Source organism: Eretmochelys imbricata, chromosome 3 (assembly GCF_965152235.1).
Source record: "Eretmochelys imbricata isolate rEreImb1 chromosome 3, rEreImb1.hap1, whole genome shotgun sequence".
NCBI classification, from domain to species: Eukaryota; Metazoa; Chordata; order Testudines; family Cheloniidae; genus Eretmochelys; species Eretmochelys imbricata.
This window is the reverse complement of record NC_135574.1, coordinates 49,488,596-49,512,992: the sequence shown is the minus strand read 5'-3', so window position 1 is coordinate 49,512,992 and position 24,397 is coordinate 49,488,596. Positions and strand designations below refer to the sequence as shown.

The window sequence follows — 24,397 nt, the reverse complement described above, 5'->3', positions numbered from 1 at the left end:
TGTTCCTGGTATTGTACTAATCTATGGGATCTACTTTGTTAACTTTATACTTAGATAGCAAGTTACCTGTTGAATTTTGTATAGACGACTTCTGGCAGACTATATTATGTATTGAAAATATTTACAATTAGAGCTGGTTGAAATTTTGTCAGAATAATTTTCTGACAAAAAAAGTCCTTTTCACAAAACTGAAGTTTTCTGTGGGAAAATTTCCATTTTGCCAGAAAATTTTGATTTTTCCCCAAGAGGAGAATCAAAGTGACAGTTTTCCCGCTGTCTGATAGGCTCTTTTCAGTTTCACTTTCTGCACGTGAAATTGTCAGAAGCTTTCCAGGATGGCTTCTGAGACTGAGGACCCTGACTCTCTACCTTTCAATCTGCCTTTCTCTCCTCAGCCCTAAGCATATTCGGTTTTGTGATTTTTTTTCACAATATTCAGAGAAAAAGTGTTTTGCTCAGAACAACACACTAACCAACTTCTTTGCTTTTTGATATGAACCCACCAATTTTGTACCTGCATTTGAACTGCATAAATAGCTTTGCATGGCTCTCCTTTCACGCAGTTTAGGTAACTAGAAAGAACATTAAAATAAATCAAAATTCTGTACTTTGTTTAAGTGTGTATTTGTATAAACTTGTAACTGAAAAAAAAATTACTTTTCATTTATTTGCATTAGAAACTATTGCAAAGAAAACGGTATAGCATGTAGAGAAAAGATTAGAAATGTAACAGATTTTCAAAGGGGGGAATAATAGGCATACTGAAAAGTCTGCATTTGCAGATATAAAAAGAATAATTTCATTCAGAGCTGCACAATTGCACATAAAATTACCAGTCTTATAAGTGCAAACTTCTCTGCAAATGTGTGTGTCTTCAGATTTTTGTGGCCACACACTTATGGAGGCACATCTGCTGCACTCTGCTTTGCAAACATTGCTGTAAATATGTGTTGTCTTTTCTATTAAAAAGCAGGACAGAGTCAAAAACCAAACTATCCTTAGTGTAGTGTATTTTACTATCTGACTCTGAAATGTAACTTTTCATGGCAAGAAAATATTAAATCAGAAAGAAACATGAATTCTATAAAGATTAAATTTAAGTTTAAGGAGGTGGATGTGATGTTGTAGATAAGAATTAATTTATGTATGCACGAGAGTGTGATGATAGTTGCACAGATCCTGTTGTATGGATCAGTTGACTTCATCCCATATTTTGGCAGTGCTTAATTCATCACAAGGGATGAATCATTTCAATTTCAGGCTTTTATAGTGATTATCCGTATGGCCCAAAATTTGTTTTTAATGTTCTAAAACTTAAGGTTTCCTTTAACACTGGAGGAAATGGGTTTCAATTGTAGTGATATCATTCATTAGTTTAAATAAGATTTCAGCGTAAATTCTGGGTGCTTTTTTGAAACAAGAGCACTCTAATGTGATTTCAAGTCAACTTCTATCCATTAACAAATGACTGCATTGGTAATTGTACCATAAATATCCATTCGGCAGCAATGGCTCACCAGAACATTGCCCCTAGAGTCAAGTAGTCTGTCTGCTTCATTACATACATTTGCTCTTTTTCTAGAACACAGTAACAAGTAGAGCTGTATCCAAGCTGCAAAATTAGGATTTGCCCTGTAACCCTTCTATCAGGTGCCAGTAGCAAAAACAAGGTGTGGATTCAGTCTATCTAGCGGTCCTTTTAATAAAATAAATAAGAAGATAACTTAAACTCCCACCCAAAGCCTTATTCCTATTTCTGGAAAATTAAAATATAACCTTCCTGGTCACCTTTCTAGGTTGTACTTCTCCACTCACAAGCACTGAGGAGTCCTTGGGAGCATGGAGCCCCCACATTATCTTTCTATTTGAGGTTCAAGGGAAAGAAACCAAACAAAAGAAGCACAATACGTGTATTGTTATGCTGGGGTGAGGGTGAAACCTAGTTGAAGCTGTTGGTCGTAACTTCTGTTTTTCATCCAGGTTAAACAATTAAGATCCTTTATGGAATAGATAGCTGAACAATTGGAACTACTGCCCAAAAGACAGGCCAAGTGAAAGGCTGAAGTAGGAGCTGAACCTTGCATTCTGAAGGTTTTTTTTCTGGGGTGTGAATGAGAATGTAGGGGGCTGGATATTGTTTGATGGAGCTGCATGTGAGAGAGAAGCAGCAGAACCACTACAGAAGCGCGCACACAACACAGCAAGGAAGCCCCAGAGACAGCCACAGAAACACTTGTAACATTGCCCTTCAAAAGAGCAAGGAGAAAATGAGGTTTTGGCTTTATAAAAGCTTGGAACTATGAGCAAATTAACTATGTCCTGCTGTTTGATCCCTACTGTGTTCAGGGAAACAGGAATTTATGTACATTCTGGGTAAATAAAACAAGATTGCATCAAAAAAAAATCTGACTCATCATCAGTTTCTGCTTCTAATGGAAACAGCCTGCAAGACGCCAAATATTGGCTAACCTCATTGGTCAAAAGAGGTAAATATAGATATGCATGCACACAAGAAAATGAGCAAAACCCCCAAACAGTATATTGGGAGTATGTTAAACGGTACTATTCCAAGTATTAATTCAGTGTGTTGAGGTTCAGAACTTAGCCACGCAACAATCCCCACTCACCTAAAACTTAGGTCTAGTTACACTGGTATTTTGGAGAATCAAGGAGTGGTCTTTTACACTTGTCCGCTCTAGTCCAGAGAAGTCCAAACCTCCAAGTCTCATTGTTATATGCAACTACCTGATCCAATTCTGTGACTTCAGCTCTGCAGTTGCTGGTCTGGTCTGTCCTTGCTGTGAAGTCAGCTCTGTGACTGCCAGTCCCCCACCTGGCTCAGCCAGCCCCACAAAATCACTTCACAAAGGGTTTAGATTCTCTATCTGAAGGATTTAGCGCAAAACAGGATCCTTGGACAGAGTCTTTTTTCTCTGGGACATAATTCCTATCTCTTGTTCAACTTGAATCCCACAGAGTCCACTACCTGTAAACTCTGTGTTGACCCACTGATTACCCTACACAAGATATAGAATGTCCTGGAATGTCCTTTCATGAGTATAGTTACAGTAACAATCTATTGCCATTCATACAATAAAACCATAAACAAATTCCAAATCAAGCAACAAAACACAGTATGTAGAACTCTGGGTAAGAAACATTGTAATTCCAATAAATTAGGCTGGCCAGAGCTGGCTTTTCCCCTGGAAAAGAATTGGAGCAGAATGTTCTATCTCTGTAAGTGTTCTGGTGCTGAGGCTTGCACCTCAGTGAAATATATGTTTGCTCATAGGTAATATAGGTAAGATTTGTTGACGCCAATAGAAATTGATAGCGCTCAGTACCTTACAGGTGCTATGAATCCTTTAACAATTTTCATCTTATCTCTCGCTATTATTCATCTTTGCTAAAATCTTTATTGTAAATAATAAATGCTTTTTAGCTTTGCTCAGTAAATGGAATTTAAATGCACAATGTAATGTTGATAACATATAGCTATCCTGATTTTGGTGTATAAACTGGTCTACAGACAGCACCTTACCAAATTGCCATTAAAATAATTGAATTTAAAATATGGAAAAGGCAAACAACTTAATCTGTCAAATTCTACTTAAAGAACGTTTCATTTGTGTAGGAGAGCTAAGAGGATGACATTACTGTTGCTTCTTAGTGTGTAATTAAATTTTCTCTTCTGATGATTGTGAAATATAAATGTCAAGATTTGAAGAGCTGAGCAATACCAAACTTTGCCTTTAAAGGTTAGAGATGAAGAGTTAGAGAAATCAGCATCTATTTTTAAAATTAAATTTAGGGGTAAATTATTTGAATTTATTGGAGAAATGGGAAGAGTCTCCAACAATACTGACTCGCCTGATTCAAGAAATCAACAGGCTAAACATTGGATAAATTAGAGTTAATTACTAGCTTGTAATAATTAAGGATTTGTCACATTTGTGTTTCTTGTATTAAAACATTTTATATTATAAGGCTGAAATACATTATCCTTGGAAATCATAAAGTTTAAAGTAGTTACTATATACTCCACATTGACATTTAGGAGTGTCATGATCAGGCTTTATAGAAGGTTAGAATAAAATTGTAGTATCTAGAGGACAAAGTCATTACCAGCAACAAATGTTGCGGATCATTAATGAAAACAAAGACTATGTGACTTGAGAACATCTGAAAGTTTCCATCAATGAAGCTGCAGATAAACATGTAGAAAAGAAGTTAATTGCTAACAAAAACCCATAAACAACAGATGAAATCATTCTGCTGATGGATGAAAGAAGGAAAGTTTGTCAATAGAAAAAAAAGGAACACTAAAGACTAAATAAAATGATAAAGCATGAATGCAGATTACTAAAGTCTGAATGGCTGAATGAGAAATGCAAAGAAACTGAGTTGGATAAAGAGAAAAAACAAAGTGAGATATATCAAAAAAATAAGAGCCTTACAGAGGAAAGGTGACTAATACCACCATTAAGGACAAAAATAGACAATATATGATGGACCTAAAGACAATAATGAGAGCTGGCAAGAATACATCAAGGAGCTATATCGTGGTTATAGGCCTGAAAAACCTCAACTAGAGATCAATCAAGAAAGCCTACCAATAATGGATGAAGAAAATCATGTCAGTAATAAAAAGACTTCCAAATGAAAAAACACTGGTTTTGAGGGAATACTGGCGGAATTGTTAAAAAGCATAGGGGATGAAGGCTTGAAAGCTCTGCCAAAGGAAATAAAGACTATAGTTGAGGCAGGAGAATTGTTGGAAGACTTTTCAACCTCACTGTGTATACAAATCTCCACAACCCCCATCCCCCGCTAACACTATGGATAGTAAAGGCTGCAGAACAATCAGCATTTTATCGCATGCCTCTAAGATACCTTTGCAAGTTGTTCAAGAATGATTAAAAGTGAAGATTGATAAGGAAATAAGTGAACAACAATACTGCTTCTAATGTTAAAAGGGCATTATAAATGCCATTATGAACTTGAAGCTCATATTAGAAAGATCAACTGAAATGGGGAAAACAGTATACTTGACTTCCAGAAAATCTACCACTTTTATTGACTTCCAGAATCTACCACAACAAATTGCTCAACTTGTTATGTTCTGTAGGGATTGATGAATACAAACTCCGAATAATAAAACAATTATACTGGAATCAGAAGGCTATTATTATGGGATATGAAAATTAAAATCTAATAGGGATCCAGAGAGGAGTGAGACAAGGTTGTACAATGTCACCAACTTTATTCAGCGTTTATAGTGAGTGTTTGATTAAATTAATGGAAGAAACAGAAGATATTAAAATGAATGGAAAATGGGATGAATAATATTAGCTATGGAGATGACATTGTGCTGTTACCGGATTCAGAAGAAGGTCTGATGAAGTTAGTGGAGATTATATATGTATATGGAAAAAATATGTTCTAGAGTTGAATGTGGAAAAGATAGTAATTGTTTTGGTATGTAAGGATCCTAGGAAAACATGCCAGATTCCAGTGAATGACACAGCCTTACAGCATGTGGGAAATTATTGTTCTTTAGGAAGCATCAAGATGGAAGATCAGATGCAGAAGTCAGCACCAGAATATCAAGAGCAAAAGAGATATTCTGGAAGGTTAAACATCTGATGAGAAGGGACACAAATCTGAGGACCTCTTAGAGACTTACATTTGGTCTCTGTTAAATTACAGCTGTGAAACGTGGACATTCAAACAATTCAAATAATAAAGAATGTTCAGTCCTTCAAATTATCATGTTATAGAAGAATTTTGAAAACATGGCTAGACTGTGTAACCAATGAAAAAATATTGGAGATGATTGGAATTCAGCAAACACTAGTTAGAGATTTTATTAAAAGAAAAAAATGATGTACAGGATACATTTTAAGAGGTTCAGCAGGTGATGCATGTTTATGTGTCCTGGAAGGGAAAGTTGATGGCAGAAGAACATAAGGCAGAAAAAAAGACAATATTAGATGGATGATGTGGTATTCTGGATGGATCAAAAGGACTGTTCATCCACAAAGAGATTAGTAGAGGATCATATAGAATGAGCTACCGTGGCTTCAGACCTCCAGCAATGGAGTCACCACATAAGAAGATCTAGAGCCACTGATAATTTTTGAGAATATTTATATGACTGAACAACAGAAACCAAGTAGCACTAACTACCATTTTTGACTTAAATATGAAGAGGTAGTATTTGGAGTCAGCCACAGTGCAAATATTGCTTCTCAACCAAGCTATAATTCATTGGCACCTAATCATCAATGCAGTCCTGAATTCCTTATTCAGGGAAAACTATTGAACTCAATGGATGTGTTCTCTGAGAAGTTACTAAAGGGCTAGCTGCAAATGTTGATGAGCACTCTAGTACAAAATTGTCACTGGGCCCACAGTTCAGCTGTGTCCTTAAGCATGTACCCAAGTTTATGCAAGGAGGAGTCCTGTGTACTCACATGCTAAAATTCCTTGTGACTCTAACTAGAAAAGAAATAAACAGTCTATTTTCTAAGTCTCATTGTTGATTTGTTTACTACATTCTGAGCATTCTTTATTTTCTAATTATGGATTTGAAGAAGGGAAGCAGTGGCTAGAGTAGCACTAATTTTGTTCATAAGTTCTGTTCAAAATAATAATCTACATAATTGTGTTTTGATGGGAACTGTGTATTCTAAAAATACCTAAGTATACCTTTCTTTTAAGCCGATATATTTGTTTTTAATTAAAGTGAACAATTTACAAGCGAGAGGGGTTTTTCTTTTATAATATACAAACTGTCAAGTGATTTAGAAACAAATTACAATCAGTGCAGAAGGGAAAAGGAAATAAATCTGTGTCCCAGAAACAGAGCTGCTATTGTTTCTTTTTTGTGATGTCACATAAGCTTTGTCTGCTTTGCTGCCAGAAAAAAGAACAATAAAATTCATATTTTGTATGTACCAAGTAATCATCTGTCTCAAAAATTAATCTGTTGAAATGTATATATTACAATAGCTGAGTAACCAGGCTGAGTTATAAATTACCATGATCTGTGCTCTAGGCATAGTAGTAAAACCTTCCACAAATAATGTGTGTTCTTGTTTAATATATATTTTGTAAGTAGAATTGTGACCTTCAGATTTTCTATCTTAAGTACTTATATGGTCCCACTTACCATAGCTTCTGAGTGCTCCACAATCTACACTGTATTTATCCTCTCAAACCCCCTGTGAGGTAGGGAAGAGCTGCTATTCTCATTTTACAGATGGGGAATCAAGGTACAGAGAGATGCTAAGGGACTTGCCAAAGATCATACAGGAAATCTGTGGAGGATCAGGTTTCCATAAAGCCCCAGGCTAGCACTCTAACCAATGGACCATCCTTCCTCTCTTTTCTAAGAGCTGGGTCCTTGCAGTTGCTCGTGTATGTATATAACTCCTAAAGCATGTTGCTCAGAAGCTATTGCAAAACACTGAGTAATATTTATATTCCTTTTACTCAGGGGAAACCTGTTTATCTACTTTCAAAATAGAAGCTTTAATATTCAATATTGAAATCATCATGATTTCTTTTCACTTTTGTTTATATTCTATCTTACTGTGTATATAAAAATACCAGGCAATGGATAATTAACTCCCTTCATAAGAAAATAAACTGGAGGTCTGAGGAGACAAGAATGAATTTAAAGGAAAATGTATGCTGCTGAATCAGACACATCCTGAGTAAACTGGAGAGTCAGTGGTGACCAGGGCTACTTATTTCAATCTGCATCTCTCCAAGGGGCTGGAGCTGTTCCTCAAGAAAGCAAACCTTGCTACTGTGAACCATGCTTCTGTCAGCCTGTAGACTGCAGTATTGTCCCATGTACTATACGTGGAGTTATACCTTAAGACACTGGGGCCCAACCTTATTACACAGGAGGGCCACATAAACCTAAGCACAACCTTGTGTGGGCCAAACAGATTCTACATATTGTTATAAGATTTAAAGTCAACTGTATTGATTTATATTTTAAGTGCAGCTTGTTTCATATGCATTTAGATAGACAATACTGTACATAGAAACAACCTATTTACACACTTGTGTAAACTAAAATGATTTAAACATGACAAAATGCTTATGAATCAGCTGTTAGTATATTGTGTTTAAACCGGCAGGCCTTACAAAATGCTCTGGTGAGCTGTGGACGGCCTGCAGGCTTTAGGTTGGGCAACCTTGCCATAAATTAAATTGGAAGCTCAATCTAGTGCAGAATGCTGTAGTTCACTTGTTAAGGGAGTTTCTGAATTCAAACATGTGACTTAAGTGTTCCAGACTCAGAACAGGATGCTTTTTGGTTTCTGAAATTTAAGATTTTGGTGTTGACCCATAAAACTCTTAATTGCCAGGCAGCTGAGAGTCTACCCCTCTCCCCAAGCTATAATACCACTCTAGGGATCAGCAGGGTTGCTCGAACTGGTCCTCCATTAAACAGTCTCTAGAAGGGCTCCTCAATTTAGGAGTTTACTTCACTTTTGCCTTTTGATGTTAAATCCTTTTAATTTGTTGACCCCAAAGACATTGTGTAAAGTCAATCTGAGCAGGTATTTAGAGAAACTGAAGCAACTGCATAGGGTTTTGTGGTACCATAAGGGGGTTGAGATATTTTGAATTGTAATAGGTTTTTCTGATAGTTAGTTGGTATGTTGATGATAGGCAGGAAATGTGCCGGGTTTATGTTTTATAATAACTTTTAAAATTGTTTTTTTAATTAATGGCAAGAGTGTCTAAAACCTACGCAACACATTATTTTATGCTGCTTTATTTTAAACCAAATAAATAGACACTTAGAATGTAAGAGAAAAAAAGAAAGAGGAAACATGATAGATAAGGTTAGCTGGGCCTCTTATTTATAATGCTTTCACATCGTACCAGAATAAAGAGTACTTGAAAGTAAATAGCAACAAATTTACAGCTGATGGTAAATGATTAATCTGTGAGCCTCACAGCTGCACAATATTTTAAAGCATATTTTAGTTAGTCCCTAGATTTTCGGGTTTTTGCAACTTTCTGATTTTTTTATAAACCATTCATATGAAAGTTATCAGGGAAAAGCTGAAGGATATGGAAGTTGGGGCTTTTTGCACATGGGAGTGCCTGAGACAAAGTTTAGGATTGTTAGATAAGCATGTTAGCCGAATTTTTATGACAAAATGATCAGCAGTGAAATAATTAAGCATGATGACACTTCAGTTGTCATCTTTAGGTTCTTGTGGGGTAGCTGAAAGCTTGTCTCTTCACTAACAGAAGATGGTTCAATAAAAATATGACCTCACCTACCTTGTTTCTTTAGGTTTCAGCATTAACACCCAATTGAAATGAATAGGAGCGTTTTCCACCTTTCAGAGCTGTTGTTTCTGTCTATATGCAGAGTCATCACTGTATCAGTGTAATCGTAGTTCACATTTTCAAAGTTATCTTCACTACCATGCATGGAAGCTTAAATACTATGGAGCAAAATTTTCTGCAAAGGGCTGGGTTCCACAGCAAATTCCTTGGCTATGGAACCTTGGGACATAAGGGGACATGCTTATACTTCCACGTACTTTCCTATAGAACTACATTGGTTTGTTGCATTTTTAATTTTACTGGAATTAATTCTGACTGCAGCTGACCCAACTGCTTTTAAATACTTCTAACTTTTCTGGCGTAGATTACATGTGTATTCTTATGGCAGGTGTTACCAGCTGCCATTGTTACACATAGTCTTCTAAGTCCTTTTTCTTAGCATACAAATATGTTTTGGCTCTTGGGAAGATGTGACTCTGATGCTGTTAGTTTCGGTTGCTGTTCTGTGTTGAGGAGCTATGACCTCTGGCTTGGTCTCTGATTAGAGTGAATCTTCAGACAGTTGCTCCCTGGGAACCAGGCACTGGTGCTGGGCTGAGATTCTTGGAAGAAAGGATTGTCCTGCAAGCTGTTTGACCATCTTGTTTCAGAACTGGTGTGTGGGTAAATAAAACAAATTACACTTTGAATACACCAGACTCTATGGGCTTGTCCACATTACTCACAGGATCAACGGGCAGTGATCGATCCAGCAGGGGTCTAGTCTAGATGCGATAAATCAACCACTGAACGCTCTCCCGTCGATTCCGGTATTCCACCAGAGTGAGATGTGCAGGCGGAGTCAACGGGGGAGCGTCAGCTGTTGACTCACTGCAGTGAAGACGCCGCGGTGAGTATATCAAAGTACATCGACTTTAGCTATGTTATTCACATAGCTGAAGTTGCGTAACTTAGATCGATCTCACACACACACACCCCCCGATGTAGACTAGCCTATGTCTCTGATTTTTCCTCTACTGGGAAGTAGACTGCAAGACACCAATATCTGCTACTGCTCAGCAATGGTCCTGGAAGAAAGGATAACATAATGCCGGAAGAGGGAGTAACAGTATTATTATTTAAATGCCAGCTATTTTTCTTTATCTCAGCTTGCATTTCTACAAAATCTACTCTGATAAATCCAGAACACTATTACTGCAATAGGACCCAATCCTGCAAACTCCATATTTGGCAGAAGAGCCCCTATTGCCCTTTATAGAAACAGTGACCAGCATTTTGTACCTGATTAGATGATCATTAAATCTAAGATGGTCTCCACCTTTGGTTTTATTGATCAGACCTGGATTATTTCTGAATTTTACTATGTATGACCATTAACACCATTAGTATAAACTGTTACCATTGTGTCTTGTAATGGGCTCAGGCCTCTACAAGGTGGCCCTTGCGCAAGAAGCCAACTGTCTAAATGATCCAGAATAGCCTTTGACTTGGCTGTCTGTTAATATACAATGCAAGAATTCAACCCTGCACTACTTCTGTGCACAGGTAACTGCTCTAAAACATATACCCCATGTAAGATAACTCAGACTTCCTGCGTGGGGTTTGTTCATTTGTTTGTCGGAAAAGACAGTAAGAAAACAAAGTCCAGTCTAAGCTTTCTCCCCAGGTTTAGTGTCTCAGTCCACCATCAGGTCCTTTCTGCCTCAATATAAATCCCTCCATCAAGGCAGCCCATGTCAGAAGACCACTTTCTCCTTTTCTGTGCCCTCCTTGAGAAACCTCTCCCTGGGTTTGATATTACTGACAGGTTTTGTGGAGATGGTATGGTCTCAGTCCTTTTCAAGGAGAGACTATTAAATCATTCCTGCACTAGATAAGTATGGTGTTAATACAGCCTACCACAACTTCCTTCCTTAGTTTTCTCAGTTAGTGTGTAGATAGCTGAAATAATCTGAATTGTTTCATTGGCCTTTCTAACAGGCATTATCGGTGGAGAGGGAAAAGAAATCTTTGGCTGACTTCTCATACTGTATGGGTGGTGTATTTCAATATGCAAAATCACTTTTCTCTTATTAAATTGTTTACTTCAGTCCAAATAATCTTTGCTGCATCAGCCAGAACCAATATTTCTGTTTGTTGACACTGCTTTTTCTTACTCATCCTCAATTCCTGATTGGTTATTTCCCTCTCTTCTGTAAACTCTGCACCTCTACTTAATTAATTTAAAGTGTGTATGTGTGAGAGAGAGAAAAAGCACGTACTGAACAAAGAAGGGATATAGAATTACTGTGGGAAATGCTCTGGAAATAGCAGCTCAGAGTACAGTAAAAACGCTGCAGTAAAATTGGCAGATAAGATACTAGGGGTAAAATTTTCAAAAGCACCCAAGTGACTTCGGACCATATTTTAAAAGGTATTTAAGCACATAAAGATGCAATTAGATTCCTAGTGGGATTTTCAAAAGTGCCAAAGTGAGTTAGGCACCTAAGTCCCATTAAAAGAAAGAAAGGAGAATAATACACAATAAACAAAAGGTGCATAGGTGTTGTATATCAGTTGCTTTTGTTCCATGTCTGCTGTTGGGTTTGGGATTTATATTTTACATACTTAAAATAATTCAGTTCCTGTCATAACTGGGTTATCATGAAAAGACTTCACAGAAGTGTGTCTAATGGAGGCATGTGAATAAAGGGACTTCTGTGTGAGGAGTCAAAAATGAAAGATGGAGAGTAGGAGTACAAGAAGAAAGAGTTGGTTGAAGCCAGCTGGTCTGCACTGATATTTTTTTTTTAAAATGGAATAACATGCTCTGAAAACAAGTCACAAATACTTGTACAGTCAGTTGACTACATACAGACAAACTAGCATACATCATATTTTTAAGTTGTAAGGTGCTGTCATCACCTCACTGCTCCTCTAGGCACAGCTCTGCTCAATTTACATCCCTTGGTTTGGTGTCCCAGTTTCCTTGCTTACCCCTGTCTCTTCCGTCAGCTAAATCTTTAAGGTCTCCACTCTCAGAGATCCGATAGTTTCAGTCACAAATTGTTCAGATCAAGGCAGAAATTACTGAGTGAAATTCAGTGGTGTATTATGCAGGAAGCCATACTAGGAGATCACAATGATCACTCCTGGCCTAACATTTATGAATTTCTCCCTCCTCTTCCTATTTTCATTGTCTCTCAAATGTCGTTTTTGTCTCGTATCTCTGTTAGTTGAAGTTAGGAAAATTCAGACTAGAAATAAGGTACACATTTGATAATTAACCATTGGAATAGATTACCAATGATATGATATTTTTTCCATCACTTGTAGTCTTTAAAATGAGACAGGATGTCATTCTGAAACATGCACTGTAGTTCAACAAGAGGCTTGATGCAGGAATTAATGACTAAGGTTCTGGGGCCTCTGTTATGCAGGATGTCAGACTAGATGACCACTTCTGGCCTCAAGATATATTAATCTAACAGTAGTTGCAGCATCTGGGACCTCCCTTCTCATCAGCCATCTGAAGAGCAACAGTGGTAGCCACACATCCCTCCCTAGCCATCTGTGGAGCAGAAGCATCTTGGGCCCACTCAATAGCCACAGGAAGATGAATAATAGGGCCTCTTATCTCCAGGTGGATATCTGAGCACCTGGGGTGAGGGGGGGCTCCTTGAAAACCCCTTTAGGAGTAGATGGCCTCATCATCCTTCAAGCATACTCTGTATTAATATCATTGATGCCCTTACATGATCCCACAGCTGGCAGACCTAGGCACGGGCCTCTTGTTCCTAATGGTTAATCCAGAACCGCTATATGACTGGGGAGGCTGGCTGACTTAGATGGCACAATATAACCATCAGCAGGAGGAGCTGAAGTCAGCTTCAGAAGTCAGCTCTAAGGCAATGTGTGTCTTTGGGCCTGTGGGTAAGTGAAGAGGGAAAAGGTGAAAAATGGAGCAAAGCTGAGGTTAATCTCTGAAATTTGATTTTGATTGCAGAAAGGTTTTCAAATGTAATATGAGATTAAACTAGTGAGAGACATAAAGGGTAACATGAAAATAGTCTACCAATACAGTAGAAGCAAGAGGAAGACCAAGGCCAGAGAAGGCCCATTACTCAATAAGGGGGAAAGACAATAACAGAAAATGTGGAAATGGCGGAAGTGCTAAATGACTTTTTTGTTTCAGTTTTCACCAAAAAGGTTAGTAGTGATCAGACATCTAACATAGTGAATGCAGTGAAAATGAGGTAGGATCTGAGGCTAAAAATGGAAAGAAGTTAAAAAATACTTAGACAAGTTAGATGTCTTCAAGTTGGCAGGTCTGCTAAAATATATCTTAGAATACTTAAGGACCTCACTGAGGAGATGAATGAGCCATTCGCAATGATCGTTGAAAACTCATGGAAGGCAGGAGAGATTCCAGAGGACTGGAAGAGGGCAAATATAGTGTCAGTCTATATAAAGGGGAATAGCAATCAATTTGCAACCACCTAGATGATGATAAGGTGAAAAGTAAGAGCCAACATGCATTTGTCAAGAACCAATCATGTCAGATCAACCTAATAGCTTTCTTTGACAGAGTAACAAACTTTGTGGATAGTGGTGAAGTGGTAGATGTGGTATATTTTGACTTTAGTAAGGCTTTTAATATTGTTTTGCATGACCTTCTCATAAACAAACTAGGGGAATATAGCCTAGATGGAGCTACTATAAGGTGGTTGCATAACTAGTTGGAAAACTGTTCCCAGAAAGTAATCAGTAGTTCACAGTCAAGCTGGAAGGGCATATTGATTGGAGTCCCACAGGGATCAGTTCTGGGTCCGGTTTGGTTCCATATCTTCATCTATGATTTAGATAATGCCATATAGAGAGAACACTTATAAAGTTTGTGGACAATACCGAGTTGGGAGGGATTGCAAGTGCTTTGGAGGATAGGATTAAAATTCAAAACGATCTGGACAAACTAGAGAAATGGTCTGAAATAAATAAGATGAAAAACGATAAGGACAAATGCACAGTATTCCACTGAGGAAGGAACAATCAATTGAACACATACAAAATGGTAAAGGGATCTGGGGGTTCTAGTCACAAGCTAAATATGAGTCTACAGTGAAACACTGTTTCAAAAAAAGCGAACATCATTCTGGGAAGTATCAGCAGGAGAGTTGTAAGCAAGACATGAGAAGTAATTCTTCCACTGTACTTCACACTTATAAGACGTCAGTGGATTATTGTGTCCAGTTCTGTGTGCCACATTTTAGGAAAGGTGTGGACAAATTGGAGAAAGTCCAGAGGAGAGCAACAAAAATTATTAAAGATCTGGAAAATGTAACCTATGAGGAAAGATTGAAAAACTTGGGTTTGTTTGGTCTGGAGAAGAGAAGACTGCGGGGGGGTGGGGCATAGTTTTCAAGTATATAAAAAGGTTCTTACAAGGAGGAGGGTGAAAAATTGTTCTCCTTAACCTCTGAGGATAGCACAAGAAGCAATGGGCTTTAATTACAGCAAGGGAGGTTTAGGCTGGACATTAGGAAAAACTTCCTGACTGTAATAATCTTCTGAGCAGATATTTAAATGCATTATTTAGTTTAAAAATTAATCATTTTGAATATCAGTACTACTTGAGGCTCCTTTAGCTCTGTTGTAGCAATGACTAATCTCATATTGCTGGACCAAATTTCATGGAAATACCCACACAGAACTTGCATTCAAGACATTGGCAACTTCCCTCTCACTGCTGAGAAGCAAGATGTCACCTTTCCCTTCCTTGATGCCTGTAAAGTATGGTGTCCTGTGCTGACGATGCCAGGCATATTTAATTGTGCATGCTTAAAGAGAAAAACGACATCCACACTAGAGTTAGTGCAGTCTGTGGCAAGCTGACAAATCCCCCAGCTGTCAAAATGAAGCATACATGACTCTGGCTTATATCTGCTTGCATTCTGCCGATAGGCATTTATAGGCGCAAACTCATTGGTCAAAACACATTCTGATGGAGACTGAGATGTGTATCGTCTGTTTTATGTGGGTTTGATCTTTAGTTTTATCCCACAGACAGACAGTAAGCAGGTAAACACTCACTATTTTTTGTTTGTGTTGTGTGTGAAGTGGCACAATATTTATTAGTGTGGGTTATGCCGAGGGCCCTACCAAATTCATGGCCGTGAAAAACATGTCACTGACCATGAAATCTGATCTCTCTCATGAAATCTGGTGTTTTGTGTACTTTTACCCTAGAGCAGCATTTCTCAAACTGGGGATCGTGACCCAAAAGGGGGTAACAAGGTTATTGTATGGTGGTTGTGGTATTGCCACCCTTACTTCTGCACTGCCTTCAGAACTGGATAGCCAGAGATATGGGAGATTGTCACTTTTGGGGAGGCGGTCATCATTGGGTTTACATGTTTATATTTTGTTGTTTTTAGATACATATTCATGGTTTGTTACAACACTGCGAAATTTAAAATGTAAATATCTGAAAGCTTGAAATTCAATATTTTTAAAATGCGATGACCATGAAATTTACAAAAAATGGACTGTGATTTTGGTAGGACCAGGCCCCTTTCACGTAGTAGTTGAAATGCAGTTTTTGTCCTGAGCTCAGGAGCTTATATTCATGTTTTTGACTATTTTTTGGAGTACTTGTCTGCATGTACTCCAACTGCTTTTACATAAGTGCTGACATATATGATCAACTGTACAGAGGCATGTGGCACTAATGTGATACGACAGTCAGAGAAGAGGACATTTGGCAGAAGGATCATCATTTGTGGTGCTCTGCAGGCTGTCCATCTAAATCCACCGTTACCTGGCACCTATGTTCTAGCAAAATAGTTGGACTAATCTGGGAATCGGCATAATGCCATCCTAACAGATGGGCATGAGTGTAGGTAACCAAAAGACCAGACATACACATTAAATATGCCTTGAGAGAGCATGAGTCTTGTCTAGGGATATGAAAACAGCTGTCTACTTTTAGCTTCTCTGTGTGTTGTTAAGGTCATATGCTACCACTTGGATACCATGCAAGTTGGGCTAAAACCAGCTCCCACAGTTCTGCTGAACTTTGTATTCATTTTTTGGCTGGATGAGATATCTCAACCACAGAGGTATCGGATATTATATCTTGAGCCTCCAATTATTATTAAAGACATGGAGTGTAAAGTTGTATTGAACAATTGCAGCTATGCTGATTCCAAATGATGTAATTGATTTCTATTGCAAAAGAAACAGATGCAAATTTGTATGTGGAAAAATCAAGCATAAAGGTGATTCAGTCTTATAAAGCTTTTATTACATTTTGTTTCTCTGTGAAAATGAAATCCCGTTCTATCAAAACATTTATTCTTTACAACATGAAAAGTCCATTCATCTCATGCTTCAGGTAAAGACAGGGTTGAATTTAACATTGCTAGTTTGTCAATGGTGTACGCTTAAAACTTTAACGTGTAATAAAAAAGCTAGTGCCGACAAATTTTTTGTAATATATTACCTTCCAAAGGTTCAGAAGTCTAGTAAAGTTAGAATACACACCTGTACCTTCCAGATTTGGGACTTTGGACTGTGGTTGTGGGGTCCCCCGCTGGGGCACTATAGAAAATAAGTAAATGCAATCAAAGTAAAATAAATTAACCTTCTCCTCCAATTCTAAGTTGTCACTGCAGTTAATTGAACAGTACAGTGCTTTCATGTGACAAATAAAGGATACATGAGGTGTCAGCTACTCCAGCACTCCAAATTTTGTAGCTCTTATCTACAGGAGGCCCCAAGGCCACAGAGGGAGTTAAAGGGAATATTCTTTGCTAAGATGCATGTACAGATTAATTGAAAGGCTTATCCTTCAAAGAATTGCCCATGATGTCTGATCACTGCACATCTGAAGTGAAGGAGATTTACCCAAAGATGGTGGGACAGGTAGGTATACTGAATTGATGATATCCTGAGAGTAGAACAAGCAGATTTTAGATAAAACCATAAGACCTGTGATAACTGCTGGCACTCACCACCTACATCAAGAATGGCTTCCCGTCCAGGCAGAGATAGATGCAGAAATCCTAGATTTTACTGCTGCATATGACACAATCTGGCCTACAAACTGTCATTGGTCCACAGCCATGACAATCCACTTTGTAGGAGCTATTGCTGAAAAGCCATCAGCTCCATATTTTGTTTGTTTGTTTTTGTCTTCCAAATAAACAGCACCTGGAAGTCCAAGACCAATGGTCTGACTCAGGGCTCAGTTCTAGCACTGACACTTGTCAACCTCTTTACAAGTGGCCTTCCCTGCACCACTGTGAGGAGTTTTATTTACACAGACATCTGTTCAACAGTACAGGAGAAGGATTTCAGTCATGTAGAAGAAGTCCTGATGCTGACATGAAGATGGCCCATTATTGTAAAAGATGGAGACTTAAACCTAATACCAAAAAGTTTCCTGTTGCTTCCATCTATGCCACATGAAGGCCTACAAACATCTTAACATCTTTGTGAATGGACACAGCTGGACCATGACCAAATACCTGTGTATCTATTTGTTAAACTGGACTGTACCCTAACTTTCAAGGAACACCTACTAAAACCTCACTGAAAATAAAGACAAGGAACAACCTGATCAGCAAACTAGCCAGTTCCACATGAGGAGCCAATGTGCAGCGTCTAAGACATTCTGAGCTTACCTTGTTCAATTATTTGGTATTCTGCTCCTCCAGTGTGGCATAGCTCTCTTCACCTGGGACTAGCAGACATGCAGCCTACTGACACCATGCGTATAACAGGTACCATGAAACATAACAACCTGGCCTGACTGCTGGTTCTGTCCAACATCAACTCCCCCTGCTTTACTGCCATTGGGGGGGTGGTTCTTGCCCCCCTGAATTTCATACCAGAGGTCTGCTTACAGTGCACACCTCAGCCTCAGATGGAGCTCTTAACTGCAACACAGCTTGAGGGTGATATGTGATGAGTTCTGTGCTCCCAGCTTCCCCCTTGGGACAGGGAGTTTTTTTTTTATAAACAGGGGCAGGGTGATTAAGATAACAAAAGGCTTGTCATTAAATTAAAGATCCTTAGATGATCCTGAAAGCATTGCCAGGCACTCCAGTTAAAAGATGGGAAACAAAGGGGAGGAAAAAATGGTCAGTTTTCACAATGGAGAGACGTAAATAGTGGTGTCCCCCGGGGGTCTGTACGAGAACAAGTGCTGTTCAATATATTCATAAATGATCTAGAAAAAGTGGTAAACAGTGAGGTGGCAAAATTTGCAGATGATTCAAAATTACTCAAGATAGTTAAGTCCCAGGCAGACTGCGAAGAGTTACAAAGGGACCTAACAAAACCGGTGACTGAACAACAAAATGGCAGGTGAAATTCAGTGTTGATAAATGCAAAAGTAATGCACATGGCAAAATATAATCCCTACTATACATACAAAATGGTGGGGTCTAAATTAGCAGTTACCAGTCAAGAAAGAGATCTTGGAGTCGTTGTGGATAGTTCTCTGAAAACATCCACTCAATGTAAAGTGGCAATCAAAAAGGGTAACAGAATATTGGGAATCATTAGGAAAGGGATAGATAAGAAGACAGAAAATATCATATTGTCTCTATATAAATCCATGATATGCCCACATATTGAATACTGCATGCAGATTTGGTCACCCCATCTGAAAAAATCTATATTGGATTTGGAAAAGATACAAAGAAGGGCAACAGAAATTATTAGGGGTATGGAACAGCTGCCGTATGAGGAAAGATTAAAAAGACTGGGACTTTTCAGCTTAGAAAACAGATGACTAAGGGAGGATATGATTGAGGGCTATGAAATCATGAATGGTCTGGAAAAATTGAAAAAGGAAATGTTATTTACTCCTTCACATAATACAAGAACTAGGGTAACCCAATGAAATTTATAGGCAGCAGATTTAAAACAAAAGAAAGTTTTTCTTCACAGTCAACCTGTGGAATTATTTGCCAGGAGATGTTGTGAAGACCAAAACTATAACAGGGTTCAAAAAGAACTAGATACATTCATGGAAAATAGGTCCATCAATGGCTATTAGCCTGGATGGGCAGGGATGCAACACCAGGTTCTGGGTGTCTCTAGCCTCTGATTGCCAGAAGCTGGGAGTGGATGATGGGATGGATCACTCGATGATTACCTGTTCTGTTCATTCCCTCTGAAGCCCCTGGCATTGGCCACTGTTGGAAGACAGGATGCTGGGCTAGATGGACCCTTGCCCAGTATGGCCATTCTGATCTTATATATAACCCAAATGTATCTGCCCTCGCTATATCACACTAGACCCCACTCCCCTCCCAGAGCTGGGATAGAACAGGGTCTCTCTCTCCACAGAGTTAGTAAAAAAAAAAAAGTAAGAATATACGTTAAAATTTTAAACCTAACCAGCGTCCGTTAAGTGACCTGTCAACAGATGTCAGAACATGTTAGTATTAGAGCTGAGTGAATCTAATATTTATTAAATTTTCTTTCTTTTATGTCGGAATTAGATACAGTGCTACTGTCAGCTAATTTGTTAGTTATTATCTGCAGAATTTGTTCCTTAAAGCAAGACATGCAACATCTATCTCTGTTTAAGGATGCGTTTAATCCACTGAGCCACCATCTTTGCTCAAGACACCCTGTTTGGACAATTCCCCCAGTGGTTCTCAACCTTTCCAGACTACTGTACCCCTTTCAGGAGTCTGATTTGTCTTGCGTGCCCGAGGTTTCACCTCACTTTAAAACTACTGGCTTACAAAATCAGACAAAAAAAATACAGAAGTGTCACAGCACTCTATTACTGAAATATTGCTTACTTTCTCATTTTTACCATATAATTATAAAATAAGTCAATTGAATTATAAATATTGTACTTACATTTCAGTGTATAGTATATAGAGCAGCATAAACAAGTCATTGTCTGTATGAAATTTTAGTTTGTACTGACTTTGCTAGAGGTTTTTATGCAGCCTGTTGTAAAACTAGACAAATATCTAGATGAATTGATGTACCTCTGGCAGACCTCTGTGTACACGCACCCTTGATTGAGAGCCCCTGCACTAAGGAATCTCAATATCTCTACCTGGTGGCCTACTTGATGTCAAGAATAAGTTTCAAACATAGCCAATGCCTATCTTGTGACAGCCTCCTGGTTTTACCTTCCACACCATCTTTATGTAAAGCTCAATCACTTCAGATGGGCAGTGATCAGATGTGCTGCTAATGACTATATGTGGTGCCTTTGTGATTCCCTGCTTTGCTGTTGTGGCCATTTAGAAGATGTAGGCCACATACATGCAGGCTGCACCCATTGGCAAGGGTGGGCTGGTTCCCTCTTCCTTCAGCTACGGAATGGTTAAGACAGCTGAATGGAATATGCAATGGAGCCCTGAAGCTGTTATAAGTTATTCTGGAAGCTGGCAGGCCCCATCATAGCCTAGGAATATAGGCAGTGCAAATCCATCTTTCCCTTTTTCTCCTATTTCTCTGCTGAGCACAAGAATGGAATAACACAGAATTGGTCACTAAATGTGTATGTAAACATGTTGCTCTCTATTGGCTGTATAAAGCTGCAAAAGAATATTCTGTAGCTAAGAGGGGCTTTTTATTGGCTTGTGCAATAGGGGTCTGTGTTTTTGGAGATGTAAGACTAGATTTCTATTCCTGGCTCTAAAGGTGTTTAATTTATTGTGGCGAAGTGACAGCCTCTTCACATTTAAGTCTGACTTTATGATTTTGCTCCCCTTATACCTAATACACTAGATTGCGATACTTCTCTTACAAATTGTTTAAAACCTCCATATTTAGGCCAGCTGTAAAATGAGGCTACTGATGCTTAATTTTGTAAAGGTCTTTGAGATCTGAAGATGAAATAGCTCTGTACAAAGCATTATTTCTCAGACACTTTTTTCAACATAGTATAAGGCTAAGAGAGGTCAAGTGACTTGGCTGCTAGGTACTAGTAGATAGGTGTTTGCAGAATCAAGAGCTCTGCGTGCTAGTCTAGTTTTACCAATATTTATAGTGAAAGGTAGGCTAGACTGCACATGCATGCATGGCTAATTTAGCTGTGTAGTGAATGTGAGTAATAGTATTTTATTAGGTGCAGACTGAATAAAAGAGAGGTTTGTGGAATCTCTCAGTGTGCAAGTTTCAAGATCTACTAAGATTTTTTTTTAAAATCTGCAAAGAGGTTTGGTTGAGTTTTAGGTACGTGCTTTGATTGGTTCTTATTTAATTTAAATGGGTTCACATGTTCTTAGCTGTGATGTGATTATCAAATAAATTATTTTGATAGTTGTAGACAACTGTGTTCATACACTTCATGAGTGAGTGATTGCTAAAGTCAGTGATTAATCATTCATGTATTTTTCCTATTAATCCACATATAGACATTTATGTGGCCTGATTTACAGAAATACTGAGTCCTTTTGAATGTGCTGGAATTTTCAGCACCTTTGAAAGTCAAGGTACCCGTGTAGAAGCCTAAGTATTCAGGTGTCTAGTGTTTAAGCAAATGTCCATCATTTCTATCATAAAATAGATGGTACTCTTATTATCGTTCTTAGTGAGACAGACTGACTGGACATCCGTAATATTTTACGGATATAAACAACATGGATCTATCAGGAAAAGATATAGATTAAATTAGATTATCAGAGAAGAGATTTCACAATTAGTGAAAAAAAGACTAGTATCGGACAAAACACCTATCACTCGGGAGTCTATTTTCATGTGGTTGTGAGGGTTTTCTAAAATGCTATATAAAGTATGTAAATACCTCATTATTCTTTGTTCAGTACAGGTATGTCTTATGTGCAACATTTTGTGTTCACTCTTGTATATACACTTGGGATTAGGTGTATCTGATGCATCAGCAGCATAATTTTTCCTCAAATGCTAGGCACTGAACTCAGCTACAATTAAATATTCAGCAGATACTCTATTGCTAGCTGGACTCATGTAGTAGTTATGAAAGATTAATTCAGTGCTAAATTCCTTTTTAATGAGGGAGTTGAAGTAAGCATCATAGTCTAAAATTTCAGACTTCAGGTTTAGAAGATTACATTTTTATTAGGCTTTGTAAAGGGCACACATGATAAATGATCTCTGTAGAATTTCTAACTTTTAAAATCACTCTCTTTCAGGATATCCTTCCAAATACATTAGCTACAGGTTTTGATACCAGTTGAGTTGAGGAGCTTTCTTTTTGCACAGCTATGTCTCTTGGTAGGGATACTTTTAAGCAGTATCCCAGAATGTGTCAGCTTCCCTGCCTCACTGTCTTTTCCATTCCTTCTATCCCAACTTGCCTTTTATTTTGGATAAGGTTAATTCATGTTTGTGCTTGAGATCCCTCAGCATTTCTCTGGGAATTCAGGAGCAAACCAAATAGTCTATGTTGATGTCTTAATGTTGAAATAAACTGTCATCATCACAAGTGGTTAGCATAACATTACTCAATGGACAGTGGAAGATGTCTGGTTATATCTGTAAATGTTACCTGTTGGATGCTATGTGTAGTTTTCCTACCATCTACTACACAGCAGGTTGATCTAGCAGGATGCTTTGGTGCAATACCACTAATGACATAATGAGGGAACACTGTGCAATAAGATTTGGGGCATGGTGTCACCTGCCAACCATTATTTGGGCTTGATTTTAATAATACTAGTAAAAGGATGTTTTCCTTTAAAGTTAGAATTCCATTAATATGTTTTATTATAGTGCTGCTCACTGGAAATTTAGTGTTAGATTGTGTTCTGGGGTACAATCTCTTACAAGGAAGTAAGAATCCCCCTTATGTCCCTAAGCAGACTACCTAGATCTTGGCTCCAAACTCTCAGGAATAGAGGAGGGCTACAGGATGGCTTACTCCCTCCTTGGATGGTAGGCAAGGCTAGTGTGGGGAAGGGTAGGGAAGGAGCAGAGTCCTGGTTCCATGTGTCTATTGGCTGGCTTGTGGATCTCAGTCAGTGAATGGAGTACTAATTATGTACACAAATGACTGAGAAGATTTTTTTTTAACCTCTGCTAAAAAGAAGTGTCACTTGTGGTATACTCCAGGCTGTGTTTTCTGATCCTCATATGCCAGTCAATGCTGTTATTTGTCAGATCAGTTGCTTCCTCAAGGATGGAAAAACTGGAGGGTTGAAATTCAATAATCTTTTCTGGTTTGAAATACTAATTAACTGTTGCACACTCTATTGTCAGAAAGCCAGCAACTGCATTAGAATTTTATACCCTTAGCAGCAAGCACAAGAGTTAGCTACAAAAGCAAGGTTAGAGAAAAAGGGAATTCTGCTTAAGACTAAGAAAATAAATACTGTGGACTAAATAAAAAATGTCTGTGATGGCCATGTTATATAATATTGTATCAGTAAAAACTGAAATTCATTTGATCTGCTTACTATCCAGAAAAAGCTAGGAATGCTGTGGAGTTGGTTCTCTAAGATTTCAGCTAAGTGGGTCTTCCTTGTATCATGAGATACGAGTTTATTACTTCGCAGTGCCATTTCTGTGCTCTAAAGAGAGCTCAATTTAGCTCTCCTGCTAAGAAGATATATGGAGTAACATAAAGTCTGTTTTTACTCAGGAGAAAAATTAAGTAAAGATGTATGGAAGTGGAGGTTCAACTTAATACTCCTACATTCACTGGTAGGCATGATTAAATTATCAGTCAGGTTGATCCAATTTAATTTGCCAGGGAATAATGTCAAAATGGAGTCTGTGTTTTGGAATAGATAGTAGAAGACAGGGATTTTTAAAAATAAGCAATTAAGAAATACCCCAGAAATGATGTATATTACTAGATTTTTTATGCCACTACACTATTTGAGATCAGCACCATAGTATGTGAACACCCTATTATATTTGTCCTTCATACGCGGTAGCTCTCAAAAGACAGATTTACAATCCGTGATAAGTCATGTGTAAGTAACTTTGTGAACACATTTACATCAATGCTCCCAAGTATTAGAAGCTGCATGCACAGCCCCCAGATATATACACAAATCAGGGACAAGTAGTTGTTGCACATATAATTTCTATCATTTCAGCACACGTGATAGTGCCAGGAAACTGC

General features: G+C 38.1%; 1 protein-coding gene across 2 annotated transcripts in view; it reads left to right on the top strand.

Annotated features, from left to right (window-relative positions):
* The window catches only part of KHDRBS2 (KH RNA binding domain containing, signal transduction associated 2), a 573,690-nt gene that overhangs the window by 371,882 nt on the left and 177,411 nt on the right, over positions 1-24,397 (top strand). The window lies entirely within an intron of this gene.